General features: G+C 41.8%; 1 protein-coding gene across 11 annotated transcripts in view; it reads left to right on the top strand.

Moving 5' to 3' along the window:
• The window catches only part of FHIT (fragile histidine triad diadenosine triphosphatase), a 1,116,384-nt gene that overhangs the window by 610,224 nt on the left and 480,017 nt on the right, over positions 1-26,143 (top strand). The gene's annotated exons all lie outside the window — the stretch shown is intronic.

Below are 26,143 nucleotides of genomic sequence, written 5' to 3'. Positions count from 1 at the left end.
AAAGGGGACAAAAGGGATTGAATAGATGTATGTGGATGTCAGGGCAAACTAGCTGCATCACTCGGTTTTTGCTCAGCAACTTCTGGTGTTACTGATTGATAGCGTGGTAGTATTCAATTAGTTATCTGTCAAGAAAGGCTATTCTTGAACAAACAGTGTAGAATCTTGTAATACCTGAGGATTATTAAAGCTCCCTTAAAGCCTCTGAGTATCATAAAGGGAATGATACCTTTCATAGCATGTTTTGTTTAAAAAATGTTATGCATAGTTGAGTATGTGTTTATCAAAGGCTCCCAGGAGGGTGGGAAGAATGAAGAAGGCTATTCCTTGAGGTGCCGAGGGCCCTCATCTACCATTGAACTCAGAGTTTGAGAGTTCACGACTTAACTTTGAAGTAAGAGATTAAAATTGAAATATACCTCTATAAGCATTCCTCTATGTACTCCGTTTGCAGTCTTTGTCAGTAAAGATACCAAAGAGCTTCCAGTTGGAAAACATTCCTAGATTTTCCTCATATTTTCAGTATGGACACAAATGCACAGATTGCTGCTGATTTAAAGCATGTGGAAAAGGCCCATGGAGATTTATATTTCTTTCATGACTGAATGCTGGTGCTTGGTGTCATGTGGGAAAGCAGTCACTTGGTTTAATATGAGCACAGCTGGTGTTATCTGAAAAATAATCATTATGATAGAAACCACACATTTTTCATGTTTTCTGTCATATCTATCAGAATATGTTCTGTGCTAAATCTGCACACTTCAGCTGACATTGCTTAAATTAGTATATTACCATATAATACTTTTAAGAGTGTCAATTATAAAATGTGACTTTAATTGAATGTGGGATAACAGAGTATAACTGTGTGAAACAAGACAACTTGAATGGGTTCATAAAGTCAGAAAGTCACTATGTTTAGAAATGCTATTGTCATATGGAGGCCAAATGGCAAATTAGAAGAATTACAGTTATGAATGACGAAACCAGTTTTGTTTTAATAGGTGCTGACTTGAACCTTTCCAAATTGAAATGAACTGAAACTATTTAGTTCATTTGCAAACTGTATTTCTCTCTTCACTCTTCTACACCAATCCAGACCCTGGGGGTATGATCCTCCCAGCCAGCAGATGGAGACAGACCACTAAATCCTAAAATGACATTGTGACCTCACATGTGAAAGTCAAACCACTTGTCCGACTTGAGTTGTTCCTGTTTCCAGTGAGGGATATAGACCATTCACCTGTTGGCTGCTAATAGAGGCAGAGGTCAGACTCGGGAAAAAAAATAGGTAGTGGTACTTTCAGAAGTCCTACCCAGTGCTAAAGCTCCACTCGCAGCTGGAACACTTAGGCAGAATGAAAACCAAAACATGCTGTTTGATGGGGATATAAATCTTACGCCGCTACAGCCACACAGGTTGGACAGAGCAGCTACTTTCCCGCCTGCGGCTAATTAATCGACTAGCAACAGCTGGGAGAAAAGACGCCTGCTCAGGCAGAAGGGGGCTACCTGAAGGAAACTGTTCAGTAGCAGTCTGTCAAGGAGCTGCCTAAGGAACAGATCTAGAAACCCCACGAGGAGTGGGATGAGATGGCTCCTGTAAGGAATCAGGGCCTGCAGCAGAGATTGTCTCCAGGCAGCCTCATCAGCACAGCTGTTCTGCAGCAGGCTACCTGGTTAGCCATGCCACCCAGTTGGCTCCAGAGGCCAACACGACAGCTCTTAAGCCTTCAGCAGCTCGCTGGTTTCTCAAGGCTCATGTCCACCACAGTGCCTGCTCCTGTATTACCTGGTTCCTGCTGTGCCTGCCTTGCACCCAGCCCTGCCTCTGTCCTGCCGCACCCTGGAAACCCACATTTGCTCAATACCCTTTTGGCTCCAGCTCCTGCCCTCCGGCTCAACCCTTGGCTCTGGCTGCTGACTACGAACCCTGGCTCTGACACTAGCCACCAGGCTGAGTCACCCTCATCCTGGTCGGTCAACAGCTGGGGAACAATGGGAAGGGACTGACCCATGTTGTCAGGCCCTTGGGAAGATTACAGTGCAGGGATTGGGCCAAGATTCCTGTAATAGCCAATTAGGTGGAGAGAGGGGGACTGAGCCCCCTCCCCTGACACTACTCTGCTCCCTAGGTATATCTCAGTGAGGTGTACTGTTCTCCTTCTGGGTGGCTACTACCCCTCCTGCTGGCATCAGAGGCCACCAAGCACTCCTTTGCTTCTACAGGAGCATCTCCATGAACCTGCCTCTCCTGAACATCTCCCCTTGGGTTCTTCCTCCTCTGCCGCTGCCATCTCTCCCCTGAGCGGGAAAAACTCCCAGCAGTGGTGGCAACATCCCCTGCTGCTGTTGCTCCCCTGATTGGACAGTGGCACTGATGGAGGGTGGAAGAGGGGCATGGTAAGATGGTGGCAGGCTCAGAGAGGTGCAGATGTGGGTTTTTCTCTGTGACATTTTAAGGTCCTTCTTTCCAGCATTTAGGGTCTTAATCCAATACTAAAGGGGCTGTTTATGCAATTTTGCTATGGATATTTCATACCTAAGTCAAGAAGAACAGAGTAAGCGTAATGCAAATTGAAAAATTCAGGATGGACGTGCTCCAGCATATTGCTGTGTTTAGGCTTAGCTTGCTTCCTTTGTAGAAATTCTATAGAAAATTTCCTTTCCTGACACTAGTAAAACTTTCCATGCCCTCCTAGCTAGAGCTCATTCAAATATATATTCAATAAAGTAGCAAGAGGTACCAATGGCTATGCTTTCAGAGATGAAGTAAAGAGAGGGATTCTGGCAGAAAAATATCTCACAACCCACATGATTGTCGGCATACCATTCGTAACTCCCTAATGCAACTGGAAAGGGAAGGGAACTTATATAATGCAAAAGGAAAGACCTTGTGAAATATGCCTGTAAAGCAATTGGCATTGCACAAAGATTGTTCTTTATTTTAGCAAGTGTTTCTTTGTGAGGATAAATAGCATTTCAGGACTACTAAATTAATATGTTCAGCATCCTGCTGTGATGGTGGTTTTAATTTAGGAGTGTGGATCGTAAAAGGCCTGCTGCTTGCAAATATAACTCTCCTCCTCTCTCTCTCCCGCACCTGCCCGCCCAGCCACCCACCCACCCACCCACAACTGCTTTTTAGCAATTTTCAGAGGAAATCTGACTCATGAGCTGCTGAGAGTTTTGTATCAGATGTGTGGTCACTAGGTCTTAATGAGTCCTCAACAGCCCTGTGGAAATGGATAGGAAAGGGGCTTCCATGTGTTTCAGTGGGAGTTGGTATGAAAGAGGGAGAGCTGAAGAGTTCAAACAAAGGGTTCCAATCCAATTAAACTGAGTTTGTTCCTATAATGCTCACCTCTGTTGTTCATTTCTATTCTCATTCACCTCCTTATGCCACCTTGGACCCTCTCTTTTGCATATCAACTTCAGCTGTGGATTCTCCATGACCTGTTTTGAATCTCTAAATCTAAAGGAAAAAAATAATTAACTGTATGAAGCAGGGGAAGAGTTGTGGTTAAACTGGGGACCGGAAGCGTCAATGTAATCATATCCCACTAGAATGTTGTTAATTTACTTTTTCTGCTTTGGGACAGTGTGATCTGAAAACCAGACCAGCAGGGATAGTGTCTAAGCCAGGTGTCAGATGCAAATCTGAGCACACATTCTCAATGCACATCCAAATACCCGTTGGCCCAGTTTGGGTCAATGCAGAATTCGGTCAACTACACCGGCTCTCTAGAGTCCAGTGATCCAAGGGTGTAGAGCTCCTGCTAACACTTTGACTGAAATTCTGAGAACCTCTGCAGATCCTATATAGCTGCAGTATCCTACTTATCTCAGCAGGGCTTTGGGTCAGAGACGTGCAATCTGTGGAACCCAGCTACATCCGGTAGCCCCCATTCTGCCTGTGCTCCTGTTGTGCAGGGGGCAGTGGTCGGTAGCTCCACCAGCCATGACCCAAATCCCTCTTTTGATAGGGCTTCCCAGTAAATCCCCACCCTTGCAGTGAAACCTCACCATTTTCCCGTGTATGCGACCCTCCACACTGGAGAGAGAGAGGGCAAGATTTTGCACTTGCTGTTTGTACAATGTGTTCCATCCCAGTAAATTCCCAAAACACTTCACAAAACTCAGCTTATATTGTGTATTTATTTCAGTAGGTGCTAGGTTCTGTCTTTATTTAGCGTCATTGAAACGTGGCTATTGCTACGTTAACCAGCTATTGCAGTTAACCAGCACTCAGAGCACTGAAGGGCAATGAGGAAGGGCATACCTAAAGTTTTACAACTCTGGGATCTTTCATGGCCAGGCAGAGCAGATGGTCCTTGGTGTTTAAGTTCTTATCTGGAGGATCCATATAGAATAAAGTCAGTGTAATTGATTTTAGCTCTCATGGGAGGTGGAAAGCCTGAGTTTAGGTTCTCTAGATTCAAATCTGTAGTTTCAGGTATTCTAGATATTTGGCAGTAATATTTAAAGACTTGCTCAGTATGGGACAAGTCCACTTAACTGTTTACCTCTGTCTTACGTTAATATTTAATATTGTCTCAGGATATAGTGGAACTAAAAAAGGTCCAGAGAAGGGCAATAAAGATGATCAAGGGTATGGAATGGTGTCCATGTGAGCAGAGACTTAAAAGATTATGGCTTTTCAGCTTAGAAAGGAGACAACTAAGTGGGGATATGATAGAGGTCTATAGAAGCATGGATGGTGTGGAAAAAGTGAATAGAGGAAGTGTTATTTATCCTTTCCTGCAATGCAAAAAACGGGTAACCCAATGAAATGAACATGGAGCAGCTTTAATACAAATGAATACTTTTTCACACAACACAATTAACTTGTGGAACTCATTGCCGTGGAGTGTTGTGATAGCCAAAAGTATAACTGAGTTCAAAGAAGAGCTAGATAAGGTAATGGAGGATAAGTTCATCAGTGGCTATTAACCAAGATGGTAAAGGAGGCAATGCCATTTTCAGGTGGACCCTAAACCTCTGACTGCCAGAAACTGGGAGGGAAAATGGGGTCTCTCTAAAATGCCATGTTCTGTATGCTGCACCTGATGCTCTGGTACTGGCCATGGTCAGAGACAGGATACTGGCCTAGATGGACCATTGGGCTAACCTAGTACGGCCATCCTTATGTTCTAATACTTGAGTTTGGTGGGGATAGCGTTGCTGACTTCTGCTGAGGACCCATGATTCTACCCATCCATTGAAGTCAATGTTTATCTTTCAGATCGAATCTCTCAAACTATTTTAGATCCTGGGATAGTGGCTCCCACTATCACAGTATGTGAACGCTTCAGAATCTTTACTGTCTGTACCCTCACGGTATGCCTGCGAGGTAAGGAAGTACTGTCATCCCCAATTTGCAGATGGGGAATTCAGGAGCAGTGCCAGGGTTTTTGGCGCCCTAGGCGGGGGTCCTTCCGTGCTCCCGGTCATTGGCAGCAATTCTGCGGTGGGGGGGTCCTTCCGCGGCTCCCGGTCTTTGGGGCGCATTGGCAGCAGGTCCCAGAGCGAGTGAAGGACCCACCACAGAATTGCCGCCGAAGACCCGGAGTGCAGAAGGACCTCTGCCGCTGAATTGCCTCCAAGGGTGGCAAATTGTCATCCCCCCCAAATCCTAGCGCCCTAGGCAACCGCCTAGGTTGCCTAAATGGAAGCCCCGGCCCTGGGGGAATTGAAGCACAAAGGGGCTAAATGACTTCTCCAACATCACACAGGAAGCTGGTAGTAGAGCAGGAATTGACACTGGGTCTTCTCTAACCCCTGGACCATCCTTCCTCTCTCCAAACAGGAGCACTTCTTTCATTCCCTTTGCAAGTGTGGTAGGTTTCTTTTCAGCTTAATGATAGTTGGCTTGTTTGTTTTATGTTGGAAGGGTAAATTGAGTTATTTTGTTTTTCTTTCCCTCTCTTTCACAGCTCCTCTCATTCTCTCACTTTATCCCTCCTGTTTTTCTCCTCTCATTATTCACCTTATCAGAAGTTCAGACTCTCCTCCAGCAAAGAAAACAAGCATATGCTTAAATTTAAGCTTATGATTAGTCTGATTGCAGAACATTGGACTGCTTGCATGTTTCACGTCAATCATGAGTTTAGGTGCTTGGCTGGATTGAAGCCTTCTTAAACAATATTGCCTTTTTGTTGCAATGGTTAAATTTTTAGTTATATTTTACTAGGTTCTTAGGGGCCCTTAGCATGGGTGACAAGTAAATAACACATTATTATTATGATTAAATATGATCCCCATATCTATTAAAGCCAATCTATCTTGGTTATTGTAGATTATGTTGGGATTAGCTGGCTTGTTTTGTTTCCAAATTCTTATTTGTTTTTATAAAACACGGGATTGGGAACACAGATTGATTTTCAATCCTGTTTAGCATTATACATTGATCAGACCAGAGGAGGACTCTATTCATGAAGTTTAGGTTCAAGACGCATACGAGTACAATAACAGCAGCTGGCAACAAGAGCCTTTCTTCCCCTTGTGCTGTGCTCCTGATATAAGCTATGAAAGCTAAGCTGCTGTGCCTTAAAAATGGCTCCAAAACCTTATTATTCAAAGACAGCCTTTGATTTGGTTTAATGTACAATCTACTATTATTTATGCTTTATCATTCTGGAATAGTCATAAAATTTTCAACGAAGAACAATGTCTTACCTTAATACTAGGTTCTTAAATGTGTGGGTTATTTTTTTTTAAGTTCAGTATTCTATAGCTACAGAAATGATGTTCTGTAATACAGGGCTGGGCTATAAGTGAGACTCTTGTCGATTTTAATGACTGTAGTGAAAGTGTTAACATCTATATGTCTGATTCTACAGCTGCCAAATTGGTAGCTGGTTAGACAATTCCAGTTCTTGGCTCCAAACCAAACTAACTGGATTTTAAAATTTAGAATTTTAAAACATTGGATACTAAAACTTTTTATACCCAAATTCCGGTTGGATTCATGGTATTAAGTCAGGTTGACTGTAAAAGTAGAGGGATGAGAATAACAACATGCATGCTCACGTGTGCACAAACACACATGGACCTGTGCACAGAGACACATGGGTGTGTGCCTGTGTCTATTGTTATGCTTGAAGGTGTTAATGGCTTCCATCAAGCATGTCTTTGATCTATAGGCAATCACAGACCTCATGAAACCAGATAGGCATGCTAGCTACCCTTCATTCAGACTTAGGCCTTGGCTACACTCACACTTTACAGCGCTGCAACTGGGGTGTGAAAAAACACCCCCCTGGGCGCTGCAAGATACAGCGCTGTAAAGCGTCAGTGTAATCAGGGAAGCAGCGCTGGGAGCGCGGCTCCCAGCGCTGCACGCTACACCCGTAAGGGATGTGGTTTACATGCAGCGCTGGGAGAGCTCTCTTCCAGCGCTGCCGCTCTGACTACACTCACACTTCAAAGCGCTGCCGGGGCAGCGCTTTGAAATTCCAGATGTAGCCATACCCTAAGGGCTTGGCTACACTTGAGAATTACAGCACTCGTGGTGGCTTTACAGCATTGCAGCTCACTCCCCATCCACACTGGCAAGGCACATACAGCGCTGTATCTCCCTGGCTACAGCACTGGCTGTACTCCACCTCGGCCTGGGGAATAACGACTATAGCGCTGCTCTTGCAACGCTGGGGTGCCAGTGTAAACAGTGATTAATCTTACTAGGCTGTAACTGACCTCCGGAACCTTCCAATAATGCTTTTAAGTAAAGATAACACTCTTCGTTTTGTTGTGAACTCGGGGCTCCCGGAGCTGCTTATCTAAAAAAACAAACACAGCTACTGTTTGCTCGATCAGAGGCAGGCCTGGGGATAAATGTCCACAGCTAGTGTTTGCTTGAGGAGAGAAGAAGCCCCGGGGGGTCCGTTTTGGAGCAGCTGCTTATCTGGTCTGTGAGGAAAAAAACAAAGAAGGCTATTTGCATTTGGTGAATGAGAGGGGTTGGGGAGGGGTCGGAACTTGCAAGGCAGGGAGCTGACACAGTGTCAGCTCCAAAAATCCACTCTCTCTGTCTCCCTCACACTTCCTGATACACTCCACCCCACCGCCCTCTTTTGAAAAGCACGTTGCAGCCACTTGAACGCTGGGATAGCTGCCCATAATATACCACTCCCAACACCGCTGCAAATGTGGCCACACTGCAGCACTGCTAGCTGTCAGTGTGGCCACACTGCAGCGCTTTGCCTACACAGCTGTACGAAGACAGCTGTAACTCCCAGCGCTGTACAGCTGCAAGTGTGGCCAAACCCTAAGCGGAAGCAGCGAACGTCTTTTATGGAGCAGGCTACATGGAGACAGTGAAAGCCACCACCCAGAGCAGTAGACTTGAGGCAAGGCTTGGGCAAAGGCTGGGCCATATGGAGCACGTGGTTTCCCTGAGGACTGACTGCAAGCACAAGGGCTGGAACACTGATGGGCCTGCAGGTGTCTGAGAGTCTCTGCCTGTATATCAGAGCTGAAAGCCAGCAGACGGTAAGAGAAGCAGTTGTGAATATGACCCTGAGAGGGAGCAGATACAATGTCTTTGGGGTCACAGGACTGCCTTGAAGTGGGGCGTGGGATATTGCGGGCAAGGAAACTGCCTGCTGGTTTTTGTTCCTACTGTGTTCAGGGAAAGAGGCCAGGATGTACTTGCTTTGTATATAAACAGGATTACAGCAAAGAATATACCTGACTTACATCACCCATTTCTCCTCCTAATGGAAACAGCCCAGCTAGGCCAAAACTATTGGCTAACTGCTCAGATCAGCGGATGAGAAAAGTAACACGCACACCCATGCATGTGTGCATGTGTACACACATATATAAAGCTGCTTTGAAATATGTGTATAAAATACATGTATCTATTCAGCTTTTCTCTGAAAATGTGACCAAAACACAGCCCCTGTTGGTTCACAGTGGTACAAAGGTTTGGGGGCTAAATTAAATCTGGCACATGGGTGGGTGTTAGGGAAGCTGTTACTTGCACATGCAGTAGCAGTCTCTGTGCTAAAATAAATTTCCCTGTGTCACAAGCACACTCACCACCAATAATAATCCTCCAGTGTCCCCTCAGAGTGCCCGAAGCAGCCTAACCTCCATCCCCAACATACCTTAAATCCTACCCCTATCTTCAAATCCAGAAAAGGGGGCCTGTTAAGTTTGTTGGGAAGGTAAAGAAATGCAGGATGTGTCAGGAAATTGCCTTGCCAGCAACCCTTCTCCCCTCTGATTGAAAGTGAGGGAACCCCAGCTCAAGTGCTTCCATTGAGCTGAGCTGTGGAAGGTTTTGCAAGGTCAATCAAGCCTGCTGTCTGCTAATCAAGGTTTTTTCATACTGTGCAACTATGCATTTCACACAGGAGTATAATTAAATATGAATACTGTGGAACCAGAGTGCAGCACAGGATGGATGGATTGTAGTCAGATTTATTTTCATGCTACAAGTGTATTGTCACTGCCTTTTTATATGTCAGGTTTATCTCGACTGTTCAGCAAGCAAGACTTGGAGTTCATGTGGGATGTTTGAAAACTGGGGCTTCACATTTTCAAACTTGGGTGTTCAGCGTAAGGTCCCTAAATCCTAATCATGGTGCTCATCACTTATGCGGTTCCTATCGGAGTGCTGGAGCGGTTTTTATAGGAGGGTGCTGAAGGCGGAAACCATGTATTTGGGTTATTGTTACTACGTCAAGCCTGGGGGTGCGGCAGCGGCCCTAGTTCCGGTGCCTAGGGTTCCCATTCCAGTCCATGGGTGCCAGAAATGCTCAGCCCCTCTGAAAATGAACCCGTTTCCATAGGAGCTTCAATCTAAATTTAGGTGTCTAACTCCAGGCCCAGAAGTTTGAAAATTGAGGCCTATGTTAAAAAGAAGAGTCGCAGAATAAATGACACTTGCAAGAGTTTGGAGAAGTCTTTCAATTACCATCACAATAAAGCTGCAATCTATATATCTGGCTCTTCAGAATTCTTATGCCACTGATAATGTTTGCTGTTCTCACTAAGACTCGATTAAATGAGTGTCTAAGACTGATGGAGAGTTTATCTATAATGATAAGTGCTTGACTGTAGCAGAAAATGATGAGCTGCCCCAGGGAGACATCACCACCCACTTGAGCGAGATCCATGAAGGGTTTATGACCCGTTTGAATCCTGATCGAGCATCACTGACTTGACCCTCAGGGAGCCAATTGTCTGGAATACTTGCTCTGTCAGTCTGAACGATGTGCTTAGAATCCCTCTGAAACCTGTAAGGCTTGATTGTGTGTAATACACAGAGTGAATTATCAAAATGGTGTAAAGATGGGGAAATATTTTATCACTGGGTATCAGTGTGTCATGTTTAGGAAGTGTGCTGATTTACTTGTCAAGAAAAATATACTGAGAGTCACTTAACCCGTTCTGGAATCAATCATTTTAGATCTAACATTTAACATCTGATACGTTTCCTTTAAAGCAAACGGGCCTGATAAGTGATTACTGAACACAATTAATCTTTCCTCTCTGCAGGCTGCCTAGCTGTACCCAGAACTCCCAGGGAGATCTGGATAAGTAGGTGCAATTCCATAGGCGCCTGTGGAGTTCTTCCTGTTTACACCAGTGGTGAATTTGGCCTGTTGAGCTGCAATTGCACAGAGCCATGTAAATGCATGGCAGTGCGCTTCTGTTGACCCAGCTTTTTAGCAGTTGTTAGTGCCCTCTGTAAAGCTGCAGCCTTTTTTGGCAGATGTGGCTGAGATAAAAGGGATCAGTAGTTACTAGGAGAGAGTTGAATTTAGTGGGGGAGGCCCCTTAGGAATATCCAGGCTCAGGGAGGAAGCCTAGGCTAAGATTTGTGTTGTGCTCTTGTTTTTGAGGTCCCAATGAAGCCAAACACCAGGCAGGAGTTGAGTTTGGATGCTAGCTCAGGGTTGTGAGCTCTGTGGAGGACTGGGGCAGGGAGTGATTCGTCCTGCTCACAGACCCATAATTTTGTCCTTTGCCTCAGCCTTTTAATTAAAAAACAAACAAACAGAAAAATGCTTGCATGTTAATGCACAGCCTTTAATGATGGTTACCAGTGATGACTGAATGTTATAAGGTGTGGTGAAGAGATGCACCCAGGAGCGTGGCTGATTGTTCAAAGCTCATCTGTACTTTCCAGTCCTTGCGAACCTCAAGAAATGTTTGGCTTGAGTTTAGTGCAATGACTCAGGAGGTGGGGAGTGCTCTTTTATCTGATCTGGTTTATCCACCTCTAATAGTTACTCATGATGGCTGTGTGGCTCTAGTCTCTCCCTCAAGGTTATATTGTGACTGGTCTTTGCTTTGGGTGAGTGTGCAAAGCAGGGGAGGTACACAAGGAATCGCAGAATCTTAGAAACATAAGGCTGGAAGGGATCTCAAGAAGTCATCAAGTCCAGCCCCCTGTGCTGTGGCAGGACCAGGTAAACCTAGACCATCCCTGACAGGTGTTTGTCCAACTTGCTTTCAAAGCTTCCAATAATGCGGACTCCATCCCTTGGAAGCTTCTTTCAGATCTAACTACACTTATAAAGTTTTTCCTAGTATCTAACCTAAATCTCCCTTGCTGCAGATTAAGCCCATTACTACTTCTCCATATCCACTGAAGTTAGGACAACAATTGATCCCCATCCTCTTTATAACAGCCCTTAACATTTTGGAAGACTCTTGTCAGGTCACCCCTCAGTCTTTTTTTCTCAAGACTAAACATGCCCAGTTTTTTCAACCATTCCTAATAGGTCAGGTTTTCTAAACCTTTTTATCAATTTTAGTGCTCTCCTTTGGAGATTTTCCAGTTTGTCCACATCCTTCCTTAATTGTGGTTCCCAGAATTGGACACCGTATTCCACTGGGGCCTCACCAGTACCAAGTAGAGTGGGGCATTTACCTCCTGTGACTTACTTACAAAGCTCCCATTAATACATCCCAGAATCATAGTAGCCGTTTTTGCAGCTGTGTCACACTGACAACTCATACTCACTTTGTGATCCATTATGACTCCAGATCATTTTCAGCAGTGCTACCACTTAGACAGTTATTTCTCATTTTGTAGTTGTCCATTTAATTTTTCCTTCCTATGTGAAGTACTTTTGCACTTGTGTTTATTGAATGTGATCTTGTTGAAATCAGACCAATTCTCCAATTTGTTGAGGTCATTTTGAATTTTAAACCTGTCCTCCAAAGTGTTTGCAATCCCTCCCAGATTGGTGTCATTTGCAGATTTTATAAGCATATTCTGTACTCCATTATCCAAGTCAATAAAATTTTCAATAGTAGTTGACCAAGAACTGTCCCCTGAAGGGCCCCAGTTGATACATCCTCCCAGTTCGACAGCAAATCATTGATAACTACTCTTTTGAGCGCAGTCTTTTAATCAGTTGGCACCCACCTTATAGTATTTTCATCTAGACCACATTTCCTTAGTTTGATTATGAGAATGTCTTGCAGAACTGTGTCAAAAGCCTTATTAAAAACAAGGTCTATCATGTCTACTGCTTCCTCCCATCCACCAGTCAGTAATTCAATCACAAAGGAAATTAAGCTGCTTTGGCATGATTTGTTCTTGACAAATCCATGCTGTCTATTCCATATGACCCTATTAATTTGGCAGGTGTTTACAAACTGATTGTTTAGTAATTTGCTCCAGTATCTTTCCATGTATTGAAGTTAGTCTGATTGGTCTGTAATTTCCCCCCAGGTCCTCCCTGTTCCCCCTTTTAAAGATGGGTCCTATGTTTGCCCTTCTCCAGTTTTCAGGGTATCTCTCTTGTCCTTCAGGAGTTCTCAGAGATCATTGCTAATGGCTCTGAGATTGCTTCAGCTAGTTCCTTAAGTGTCCTATGATGATTTTCATCAGGCCCTGGTGACTTGAATACCTCTAACTTATCTAAATATTTTTAACTTGTTCTTTCCCTATTATGGCTTGCAATCCTTCCCTCTGGTTGTCATTATTAATTGTGTTGAGTATCTGTTCATCATTAATCATCTTAGTGAAGCCTGAAGCAAAATAAGGAATTGAGCACCTGAGCTTTCTTGATGTCATCAGTTATTAGCTCTCTTTCCCCATTAAGAGAGGAGGACCTACACTTTCCTTCATCTTTCTCTTGCTCTTAATGTGTATATAAAGGACCACTTCTTCTTCTTACTCCTATTATTGCTGTGGAGCAATTGAAAAGTGATCAATATTAACTGCTTTTCTGTTCATGTAAAGATGGTCTCTTTATTGAAATGGTTTTGGTTTCTATATTATATTTTGTTATCAGAAAAGTCTGATGGGGTTTATATATTTGTATGCAGATATTGTTGCTATTATCCACTTTTTTATTCTAGCAGCTGACTAGCATACATAACTAAAACCCATGTTTTAAAAAAACTCATTAAATGTTAAAAAGGTTAGATAAATTAAAGGGAGAAATAGCAGAATTCTTGTATAACTAGGTACAAGAGAACATCAATATTGCTCATTGAATAGTCTATTCTGTTAATTTGAAAAGAACAGCTATTTGTCATGGTTTCTGTCCTTCAGCTGGCAGTTATCTAATTAAATGCATATGAAATTCTAAAGGCTTTACTGAGGGACAGTAATTTTCCTTGGTTGTTTTTAAAGTCACCAAGATGAAAGAAGAATTACGCTGAACAGATAATGAATGAATTCCTCCATCGTGCATTAAGGTCTTGAATTGACTAATCATCCCATGGTTATTAATCAATGTGTTATCTTCTAATTTGAAATTAAAGGTTTTATGCTCATTTATTGCTGACTCTAGGTAATGATACTTCCAGCCCTTGGTTACCATGACACTATGGTATACCAACTGCCCTGCAAAATACAACGAAACTCATCAGAAAGGGATTGGATTTATAAAGATCATTTTCATTGTATTATGTTTACATTACTCTTCAGCAAAGTACATTTCAGTCCAGGGCCTTTTCAGAATTTGCCATGTTACAATACATGTACCCTGTTCAAATTGTGTTTATATATTTATATAGCCCATGCCATGCGTGCAATCACGTATCTGTCTCTGAGTCAGCGCACATCTAAAAACATACACAGAAACAAAATGGGTGCACTCCACTGTTTTGAAAGATGTAACCAGTTCCAGAGAGAGCCTTTCTTTAAAAGGAGATTTCACTGGATATACTAGAATAATTTTAAATGGTTGATTCTGTAAGGAGGTGTGCACGTGCTCTCTCTCTCTCTCTAACATATAAAGTGTGTGTGTGCGTGTACAGTGAATAATGTTAGAGCTATAACCTCTATATATATAGACACAGACACAGACACACACGAGACCAAATTACTGGTGTGGTGTATGTGAAACATGCTGCTCCCGTCTCCTCCCTGCTTGCCGACTTCTCTGCTCTCTCAAGGGTGGCCAGCCTGCAGCACCTGATGTCTTGCAGATTCTTTCTTCATAACATCTTCCATATGTGAAGAGATTAACAACACTGGGACTTTTCAGCTTGGAAAAGAGAAGACTGGGGGGGATATGACTGAGGTCTATAAAATCATGAGTGGTGTGGAGAAAATAAATAAGGAAGAGTTATTTTACTCCTTCTCAGAACACAAGAGCTAGGGGTCACCAAATGAAATTAATATGGAGCAGGTTTAAAACAAACAAAAGGAAGTATTTTTTCACACAACACACAGTCAACCTGTGGAACTCTTTGCCAGAGGATGTTGTGAAAGCCCAAACTATAACTGGGTTCAGAAAAGAACTAGCTAAATTAATGGAGGATAGGTCCATCAATGGTTATTAGCCAGGATGGGGAGGGATGGTGTCCTTGGACTCTGTTTGCCAGAAGCTGGGAATGGGTGACATGGGATGGATCACTTGATGATTACCTGTTCTGTTCATTCCCTCTGGGCACTTGGCATTGGCCACTGCTGGAAGACCGGATACTGGGGTAGAAGGACCTTTTAGTTTGACCCAGTATGGCCGTTCTTATGTTATAAATATTCACAATGACACAACACGCACAGCCTCTGTGGTGCCTTTGAGGAGGGAGGGCAGAGAGGCAGCACTGGAACTCTGGAATGCCTGGTGCTGAGGGCGGCTGTCCTAGGGATCCTCAGGTTTTGTAGGTTTGATGACCCATACCTCCTCTTCTGTGGCTTCCAAACCCCACCCTTCTGACAGAAGTTATTTTAACTTGATAACCTGATTTAGACCTTGATCCTGCAACTGCAGACAGTGGGGCTCCCCTCAGGGGGCAAAGGTCTGACTGTGCACATGCAATTGCAGAACTGAGGCCTTACTTAGCAGGTGAGTTAATTCTGGAAATAGCAATAGTAATGAAAAACCTTTTTTATGTAATCCTGAGGTTTTTTAACATAAAAAGATCAAGATAAGGCTAGACCTTTTAAATACTGAAAAGTTCAGGGGATCAGATGGGTTTTTTTTCCTGCTCCACTAGATGCATTTGGTTTAAATTTATTGTTTAAAACAAAAAACAACCTGTGAAGTTTTTCAACTTATTTAAATGCAATGTTCTGATTTAAAGATCAGGATTAACTGCGTTTAACTCAAATTATGCTTTTGTGAGCATGCAGTAATTTATCTCTACTCCAAAATATTCTGGTTTTGAACCCTTTTGATTTCTGGATAACACTACTGTTTATAAACTCCTACCCTTTCTCTTGGGTTTGCCTGCATCAATGTCATATTCAAATGGAACTGGAGAGTTAGGACCTTTTCTAATATCTGGTTTTGTTAGCTTGAAGAGAAATTTTTTTCCTTGCCCAGTTTTTAAATGAGGAAGGGGCATTCTAAAGGCCTCCCCACGTGTGGAGAATGTGCAGTAGAACTGGCCAAAAGGACATCTTAGAGTTACAGCTTTCGTCATAGGCAATGAATGCTGGGTATCAGATTAAAAAATACAGCCACTGCTGTATTTGGGTAAGGGCTAGAAGGATATATGCATATGTATAAATCAAACAATAAAAAACCCCACAACCTCCCTTTTGTGCGGCACGTGGAGAGCCATAGTATGTACTTGGTTAGTTATCAGGTTAACCTCAGGCACTGCAATGATTAATCAGTAATTTTCTGTAATTAGTTCAGAGAGGATGATCATACACTGACTTCAGTGGAGTTGCACAGCTATATTTGGCCCATGTGTATACAAAAAGCTTCAAATGAAAAAATCTGAAAAGGAAAAATAAAAAAAGAGAAAAGCCTACAGTGTCAGAATTGTGCTCTGTAATGGCCTCAGGAGATTTTATTCTGGTTTATACATCTAATTTTACACTGAACTCCAATGTACTCCTCATGCATCTGAAAAATTATTAAAAGAGGACAAATGTAGGACTCACCAAATGAAGCTGGTTTAAACTTGCCCTTGTATATTTGGCCCTTCATGACTTACTGTGCATCTTTATTTATTGTTTCCCAGCTATGTATATTGTCATGAAAATGACATTGTACTTGGAAAACTCCCATCAGGCAAAGTCAACCCCTAGAATAAATGTTATAATAAATACACAGAAATGTCATTCTTTACATTAGCCCAAAGGTTTTGTATAGCTTAAGGATATGTGCAGTAAGCTAACTATAAAAATAGAAGCTTGACAGTAGGGATGAATGTGTGTGTCAAAATAATATTACTCTTTCTGGGAGGATGGCAGAAAAAATGACACTACATCCACCAGCATGATTTTTATAGATCTGCCTCTTTGCCAGATGTCACCTTTTATAAACTACTTTATAAAAACATGACAGCCCAGTGCAATAGCATGTTTATAGGTTGGTAAACTTTTGTAATAAAGTTAGGATTAGTGGAAAATTAAAGCCTTGCAACCTGCTCATTAAGCATTTGGGAAGTTTGTATAAGCTTAAAAAGTAGAGCATTAAATACCCAATGTGCAGAACAAGTCACTAGTAGTAAGTGGCCCTTTTGAAGTGCGTACATCTTCTTTTCCCAGTGTGCCATATAATAACCTATCCAAATATATTACAGGGATTTTAGAGAACAAAGTGCACGACTTTGAATTTAAACACACACACAAACAAAATATGTAACACATATTAAATTATATATTTCCAGAGAGGGCTAGAAAAATGTACAGGATCATGCTGTAAATATCTCCCAAGCACACAATTGCTTTATTATATAATAAAGGGCTATATTTTACTTTCAGCTGCAGAATGCGACACATAATTCAAACTCTTATGACATGCCTACTTTACACAAGTCACTTGGCCTAGAAATTATATGGGAATGGTATCCTGCCTTTTCCGAAATGTTACAAATCTCAGAGACATTAAGAACATAGGAATTTCCAGCTTTGCTAGAATAATAGTCCATCAAATCCAGGATACTGAGTTCTGTCAGCAGCCTGATGCTGGCTAGGAAGGCAAAATCGTCTCTCTCTCTCTTCTCCCCTTCCCTGCCCAGCCAATTCTGCAGTGCAGTATGTAAGGAAAAAATCATTCCAGATCCCTTCAATGACTTGTAGAAATCCTTAAGGAACAGCTTTGATTACCTTACCTTATGTGACATGGACCACACAAAATTCCTCCCACCTCTCAGAGAATGCTGCCTGGTGTCTCCTTTCCTTCTCCTCTATTTGGCTAAATATTTAACAATACTGTGGCAAACTTAACATTCTGTGTGTGGATGGTGATGTGGGGCCAATGGCAAGTAGTTGCTGCTCTTCTCTCTGGTCCAGATGGACGGGTGTGGGGATTTGGAGGTGCTGGTGCAAGAAAATGGGGTGAAATCCTGGATAGACATGCCTGAGCTGCTATTTGAATTTACCGCGATGCATTAGGACACTGGGGAACAGAAGAATGGATGGAACATGCAGTCGCTCAGCTTTAAGTATCTTCCTCTTTCCATCTGTTAAAGAGAAGATGTATCCACTGCCTGTTGAACACACTGTGAGATGCATTGTCCTGGATGGAGGGAAGGCGGGGAGTAGCAGGTATTGGGATGAACTAGAAAATACATTGCCTGTTGCTTAGGTATTTCCAAAACTGATAGTAGCACAGTGGAGAAATTCAGAATAGCAACATTACTGCAAGTCGAACATTATGTTCATACTAGTCTTAGAACATCACTATCAGGGATGACAGTAGCTTAAGGGACTTACTGGTACGCAGGGCCAGGGTCCTGGAGCAAGGTGAGGGAGGGGCCTTGGGCATAAGGGATGGGGCCTTTAAATACCCAGGCCCTTTAAATCACCTCCAGAGCCTGAGGGCTACCAGCCGCCGCTGCTACCCTGGGAAATGTAAAGGGCCATGGACTCCAGACGCTGCTGGAAGCCCAGGGCCCTTTTAAATTGTCGGCCTGGGGAAGTTGCTCCCTGTCAGTATGGCTGACTGTGTACCGGCACTTCCTGGTATGCCATGCCAGACCGGACCGGCTTACTTTCACTTCTGATCACTATCCTGATGGCTATATTTGTAGCTCCTAACCTTTCCCACTTGTGCTCACCTCCTCACCCTCACACCAGTGGACAGCCGTATGTATCATTTTATATCCGGATATCGGAGTGCCACCCTTTGTTTTGTATTCTGTAGGTTTGCCTTATGTGGGAGAAAACACGTACACAAATCAGAATGATCCAGTAAAGTCCAAAAGGCTGTCTCCATGTTCTTCTTAAACTAACTAACTTAACAAGGAAACTACAGTATAATGCTTTGTTATGCATGATGAGCATCCCTTATTTACTCTGAGAACTAGTTGTGCAGCAACGGTGATGAATTAAGTAAAAAAATGTTAAGCAAACATTTACTCCGGGAATTTGGTATTAAGAAAAATCACATGAAAAAATCTTCCATTCTGTGAGGAGCAGCCATCACAACATGCCCTAAGCCACCTAAAATGTACCAATATAATCATGGAGCCGCTCAAGTGTCACTTGAAAACTCTTATCAGGTCCCCCTTCAGTCTTCTCTTTTCCAGACTAAACAAATCCAGTTTTCTCAATCTTCCCTCATAGGTCATGTTTTCTAGACCTTTAATCATTTTTGTTGCTCTTCTCTGGACTTTCTCCAATTTGTCTACATCTTTCCTGAAATGTGGCGCCCAGAAATGGACGCAGTACTCCAGTTGAGGCCTAATAAGCGTGGAGTAGATTGGCTCATCTTATGCTCTGCTCACTGGACCCATTCTCATTGGGACTAATAATGCTTTGTAGCTAGTGCATTTTTCTCCGCAACTCTGAAGCCCTTTAGTACTAGTGTGTCTTTATCCCTATTTTACACATGAGAAGACTAGGGCTCATAGAGATCAAGTGACTTGTCCAAGATCACACAGCAAGTCAGTCTCAAAGGGAGTGCAGATATAATTGTGGATGCCCTATTAAGGAAGAATGTGCCCACCCTTCTGTAGGTCCTAGTCTGAGAATTGCAGAGTCTCGGGACTTCCCCCTGAGTGAAGTGGAGCTCTCTAGGGCTTATTACTCATGAGACTATGGAAGGGTACAAGTCAGCACACTATGTGATCTGTGGTATGGGGGGATAAGGAAAACTTTCCAAGATGTTTTAATGGGCCTGGGTATAGTTCTAGTCCTTTAAGACCTTCTGCAACATTAAATATTTGCTATTGGGAAATGTTATTGTAGCTGTTGATCATTAAGAATTGTTTAAAAGCTTTAGAGGCTAATATTTTAGGGCACTTGGTGTTTGCTGACAGTGACACCAAAATTATGAACAGGGTTTGATCTTGCTCTGCTCTTGCCATTGAGATCCAAGTAGCCAGGGCCGGCTCCAGCATTTTTGCCACCCCAAGCGGTGAAAATATATATATATATTTTAAAAAGCCATGATTGGCAGCGCTTCGGCAGCAGCTCTACTACTCCGCTTCATTCTTTGGTGGCAATTCAGTGGCAGGTCTTTCCCTCTGAGAGGGCCTGGGAGACCAGCTGCCGAAGAGCTGAATGTGCCCGCCCCTTTCTATTGGCCGCCCCAAGCACCTGCTTGCTGCACTGGTGCCTGGAGCCGGCCCTGCAAGTAGCATAGAACATATGACACATTCTGGTGGCCTTCTAGGAGTGTTGTACTTCACACTCCAAGTCTAGAATGTGATGTGCATACACTCCAAAACACTGCATGGTGCATGAGATAGGAGGCTGAAATCTTGCGGTGGATGTCAGGATGATGGCATTGCAGTTAACTTCTTAGTGTAACTAAAAGCTGGGAGAATTCCTGGGAAATCACTCAGCTAAACTAGAAGCCATGTCTTCAGTCAACAGAGGGTATGAAGAATTGGTGATTTTTGGTTGATGGAAGAAAGGAAGAAGGAACAAAAAAAAGCCTCTGTTTACAGACTTCCTGCAGTGCCCAAACTTCAATGATAGCAAGGGATTGTTATGCTGAATGGTCAGTCAGAGTCCTAGAATTGTACAAAGAATTTAGCTTAGTTTACTACAATAACATATCTGAATAATTCTTCCCATTCACTGTTTCATCAGGAGAATAGACACAGAGTTTTAGATGGATAAAGATGATGTAATCTGCTCAAAATTGTGCTTTTTCATTGGGACTGAAGCATAACAAAAAATAAAATGCACCCAACTACACATTCTAACCTTGGGAGTCCTCACTAATATGATGCTCTTGATTACTTTAATACTCGATTTAAAACATTTTGACTCATTTTATTTTTGATTAGGTTATTAACTTGATCTCTTGATTGCTATAGTGCATTCATTGTTACTTTAGTGTTTTTGTTTTGGCATGGGCGTGATTTCTTCTCCTGTTTACCAGAAAGCTTGTGTTTTAGTTAACAGTGAGTGAGGCCTTTGAGAGGAGTAAGCAATTTTTGTTTCCATTCTGGTTTCGTGTTGTGTGCCTTTGTGTTTACCATTTATTGTGCAGCTGGGGATGAGTGATAGAGTTGTTGGGTGTTGACAAGTGCATTGTCCATATTTGTAATTACGTTTTAATACATTTTGTTATGCTTTCTGGAGATCTTTGGGCAGAAGAGTCCAAAAATTAAAGTTGTTCTTAAACCTCTTAAACTTTAATTTGGTGCTTTAGTGTGTTCCCCCAAAGCCTCCTGACAATGTAGTTTCTAAGCAACTGGACATGGTTTAGAAATATTTCTGTAAAATTCTGCATTTCTGCAGCTATCTCAGAAAAAATGTATTCCAAACATGTTTTCCACTAGTGAAAATAACTATTCATATAATTGATAGTAGCACTTGAGTAGCACTGCCCTATTTTCCTCTAGCACGTACAGATTTTTCTACCTCTTCTCCTGTTCTGTTGCTTGTTGTTGCTTTGAAAACAAAAGACGAGTCGCAGTGTGATCAAAATCCTTTGTGCAAAATGTCACATTCTTTATGCATGACTCCAAAGGGGCAGAGTTATCCAGAATCACTCTTTTGTTTGTTTAGTTCTAACACCTTTTTTTAAAAGCTAAAAAAATGTAATATTTATGAAAAGGAGTGCAACTAATTTACAGCAGCACCAAGCACATAATGGGCTTACAGGTTTATGGGTTACATAGCTACTTCGTGTGTTGTATACCTGTGTCTGGTTCTGCTGTTTAATATTAAAATTTACTCCTGCCAAATCAACTGTTCCATAGCATGATAAATATGTTAATTCATTATAAACCTGCTCTTCAGTGAAACGCAACCTACTGCACAGAGAAATTCCTAGGTACAAACAGTTTCTTTTTCTGTGAGGTGTAATGTGGTTGAGTGTGTCTGTTGGGCCCAGAAGATTCTGTTTTCCCTCTCTCATTTCACACAACTCTTGTTGCCCTGCCCAGGAAGATGAGGCTTTCTGCATAGACTGGAAAGGTCGCTGGGGTGCAAAGATTGGCTGGAGCAATCCAATCTGCATCTCAATGGGGATCCAAAGCTGATCTCCCCCTAACCTCAAAGAGGGTTCACTTGCACTGAGTGTTTGGTTTGGCCCATTTATGTAAGTCGCTCCCTCCATCCCAGGGGCTGAATATACTGCACAAGCAGTGCTTCCTGATTCCACTACAACAGAGTGTTTTGTTCTCCTCAGATCATTTAATAATTTCCCCTTTTCTGTCTGTTGAACTCCCTTGCCCTCGACAATTGCTATGAAAGCACGGAGTGAAGCTCTGTAGTGGAGCTGGGAAATGGAATTCCAAGGAAAGCACTCAGACATGTGGTATGACTATTATCTGCTCTCATAATGATACTTTGTTGCTCTTCTCTTTAAGAGGCTTTTAAATGGAGTTGAGATTTCTCAGCTATGCTGCAGGTTAGGATTGTTTTCTCATTTAATGCTATTTTTATTTATTTATTTGTTTTGTCATCCCTTATATAAAAAAAATTCTGCTATACACAAAAACCAGATACTTAATGCACAAAAACCAGATACTTCATGAGAAATTCTAAAATACAGGTTACATAACAGAAGATTAATACATCCATTCTAATATCCTTATCTGTCAGACATAAACTATTTAAACCAAATGTCAAACGCATACGTAAGGATTCACTTAATAATTTCTGATGCATTTTCAGTGCTTAGCACCCTGTTGTCACATTCTGGGGTGAAATCCAGGCCACTGCAGGGAAGTATCACCTCCTGCCCCTCAACCTGTCCTGCTCACAACCTCTGAGCATACATGTCACACCCCGAGGGTATGTCTCCACTGCATTTAGACACTGCCCGCTGACTCTGGCTAAGGGGCCATGTAATTGCCGTGTAGATGTTTGGGCTCAGGCTGCAGCCCAAGCTCTCGGATCCTCTCCCCTCGCAGGGTTATAGAGCCTGGATTCCAGCCCGAGTCCAGACATCCACACCACAGTTACACAGCCCCTTAGCCCAAGTGAGCTGGTACAGGCCAATGGTGGGGGTTTGTGCATAGCTGCAGCGCTGGTGCAGAAGCTCTCACTCTAGCAGTCCATCGGCAGCACACCAGTCACGTTCTGGCTTCCACTAACCTTAGTTAGTACTTGGAGTCTCATGGTGAAGGAGGCACCGTGCCCTCTCTTCCCCTACGTGTGTTTGTTGAAATCCAAATCATTCTGTGTCCTGCAGTCTCCTCCCCCTGCTGTCTCAAGGTCCTGGTTTCTACCTGTGTGTAAATTGAAATAAATACACCTACCTTTCCTGTGTCTGATTTGGAACATGTGCTGATAACATCGTATGAGGGAATTCATAACTTCGCAGATACTGTAGCTACACACATTTCACCATGATATGATTGACCAAAGAGTGACTAGTTTTCATATGATACCTTGCAAGGCATATTCTGTACGAAGATTATCACAACAGTGTGTAGGATGTGAAGACGGGTGTGTCAACTATCCAGATTTGCGGAGGAAGATTTGTTTGCAGACAAAGGGAGAAAGGATGCACTGAAGGCATGAGAAGAATCCATGCTTTCTGGCATCAAAATGATTCTAGAAATAAAAACTGTATAAAGATCTTTGTTACTTTTCAGACATTTCTTCGCCAAAGCACACTAGTTCAGTTTAGATGTAATCAGATTGCTGTACCTTCTCATAGCAAGGCTCATGCACAAGATAATCTCAGTATTCAGCTTATTATAACCAAAATGTTGGGAAAGTGAACTATTCTCTTTGGCCAACAAAAGCAGATGCTTGAGTTTTAACATTAGTTTTGTTCAGTATACCTTTCAGACTTGCGTGCCAGAATGTTAATAATGGAACTTGTTTTTTCCTGATTTGAAGAGACGATATTCTTATAAAATGTGAGTTGGCCACTTATTTGACATCCCTTATGATTAGAAAACCTACCCTAGGATCACTAGAAATTTTGTTACCAGCATTTAATTTAGAAGTTGAGTTGGAGCCTGTGAGGGCACCATGCGACTCTGAAAAACTCACTTTTATGTTGATTTCCTTTTTCTAGTTTTGCAAATATTTAATATCCATGGAAATAGAGTGTGCATTTGCTACTGTCGGATAGCTCTAGCTAATGAAAGTAAGGCCTCTTTGTGTGCTGTGAAGATTTAGTCTTTTCCCCCTTTATTTTTGAATTGTTGGCAGCAGCACACGGGACTTATTTTTATGATGTTTTCTTAAAAAAAAAAAAAACCTTTTATCCTTAAAGTAAAAGAAACCCTTATAAATCATCAGTATCTACAGCTGGAAAATGTGACGGATTTGGCAGATTTGGTTGTTTTTCCCCTCCAATAGTTTTTCATTTATGAGTGTGGCTGTTTCTCATTAAGAAACTTCTGTGTGGAAAGATAAAGTACTGATTTCAAGGAGCCTGCTTTTACCTACTCCTCAAACATGATTGTAGAGTATATATGATAACTGTTTTAAAAAAATGTGCATCAAGTCAGCTATGTCTGTCTTTTACTATGCCACGTCTACCTACAGCATATCTTTTCTGGAAGAGATCAGCTACTTTAAATTCTGGTGGTTCCTAACAGTGGGCATGTCAAACCTATCCAACAAGCGTCAACAGTGGACATATCAAAACTATTCACCAGAAACTTTCAAAGAAATGAATTTCACTCCTCCTTATTGCATGCTTTTAAAATATAAGTTTGATATTGGTCTCCAAATTTGTTGCATAAATACCTGCTGTACCAATTTTTGCTGATTTCTGACTCCCTTGTACAGAGGTTCTAATTAGAGGTGTCAATCTCTGTTAACTCACGCGATTAACTCAAAAAAATTAATCATGATTAAACAAATTAATCACGGTTTAATTGCACCTATAACAATAGAATACCAATTGACATTTATTTATTTTTTTGGATGTTTTTCTGTATTTTCAATATTGATTTCAATTACAACACAGAATACAAAGTTCACAGTTCTCACTTTATATTTTTATTTTTTATTACAAATACATGCACTGTAAAAATGATAAACAAAAGAAATAGTATTTTTCAGTTGACCTCATACAAGGGCAATCTCTTTATCATGAAAGTGTAACTTACAAATGCAGATTTTTTTTTGATTAGATAACTGCACTCAAAAACAAAACAATGTAAAAATTCAGAGCCTACAAGTCCACTCAGTCCCACTTCTTATTCTGCCAGTCGCTAAGACAAACAAGTTTATTTAAATTTACGGGAGATACTGCAGCCTGTTTCTTATCTACAGTGTCATCTGAAAGTGAGAACAGGCATTCGTATGGCACTTTTGTAGCCTGCGTTGCAAGGTATTTATATGCCAGATATGCTAATCATTCATATGCCCCTTCATGCTTTGGCCACCATTCCAGAGGACATGCTTCCATGCTGATGATGCTTGTTAAAAAAATAATGCGTCAATTACATTTGTGACTGAACTCCTTGGAGGAGAACTGTATGTCTCCCGCTCTGTTTTACCCGTATTCTGTATATATTTCACGTTATAGCAGTCTCAGATGATGACCCAGCACATCTTCCTTTTAAGAACACTTTCACTGCAGGTTTGACAAAACGCAGAGATGGTATCGATGTGAGATTTCTAAAAATAGCTACAACACTCAACCCAAGGTTTAAAAATCTGAAGTGCCGTCCAAAATCTGAGAGGGATGAGGTGTGGAGCATGCTTTTAGAAGTCTTAAAAGAGCAACATTCTAATGTGGAAACTACATAACCCAAACCACCAAAAAAGAAAATCAACCTTCTGCTGGTCGCATCTGAATAAGATGATGAAAATGAACGTGCGTCAGCATGCACTGCTTTGGATCGTTATCAAGCAGAACCCATCATCAGCATGGACGCATGTCGTCTGGAATGGTGGTTGAAGATGAAGGGACATATGAATCTTTAGCACATCTGGCACATAAATATCTTGCAACACCAACTACAAAAGTGCGATGCAAATGCCTGTTCTCATTGTAAACAAGAAGCAGGCAGCATTATCTCCTGCAAATTGTAAGCAACCTTTCTTGTCTGAGTGATTGCCTGACCAAGAAATAAGACTGAATGGACTTGTAGGCTCAAGTTTTATATTGTTTTATTTTTTAATCTAGTTTTTTTGTACATAATTCTAAATTTGTAAGTTCAACTTTCCTGACAGGGACTGCACTACAGTACTTGTATGAGGTGAATTGAAAAATAATTTTTTTTACAGTGAATATTTTTGTAATAAAAAATAAATATAAAGTGAACACTGTACACTTAGTATTGTGTTGTAATTGAAATTAATATATTTGAAAATATAGTAAACATCCAGAATATTTTAAAAATTGTATTTTATTGTTGTTTAATAGCATGATTAATTGCG

Source organism: Gopherus flavomarginatus, chromosome 6, assembly GCF_025201925.1.
Source record: "Gopherus flavomarginatus isolate rGopFla2 chromosome 6, rGopFla2.mat.asm, whole genome shotgun sequence".
NCBI lineage: Eukaryota > Metazoa > Chordata > Testudines > Testudinidae > Gopherus > Gopherus flavomarginatus.
Note: the sequence above shows the minus strand (reverse complement) of the source record. Positions and strands in the feature narration are given on the sequence as shown.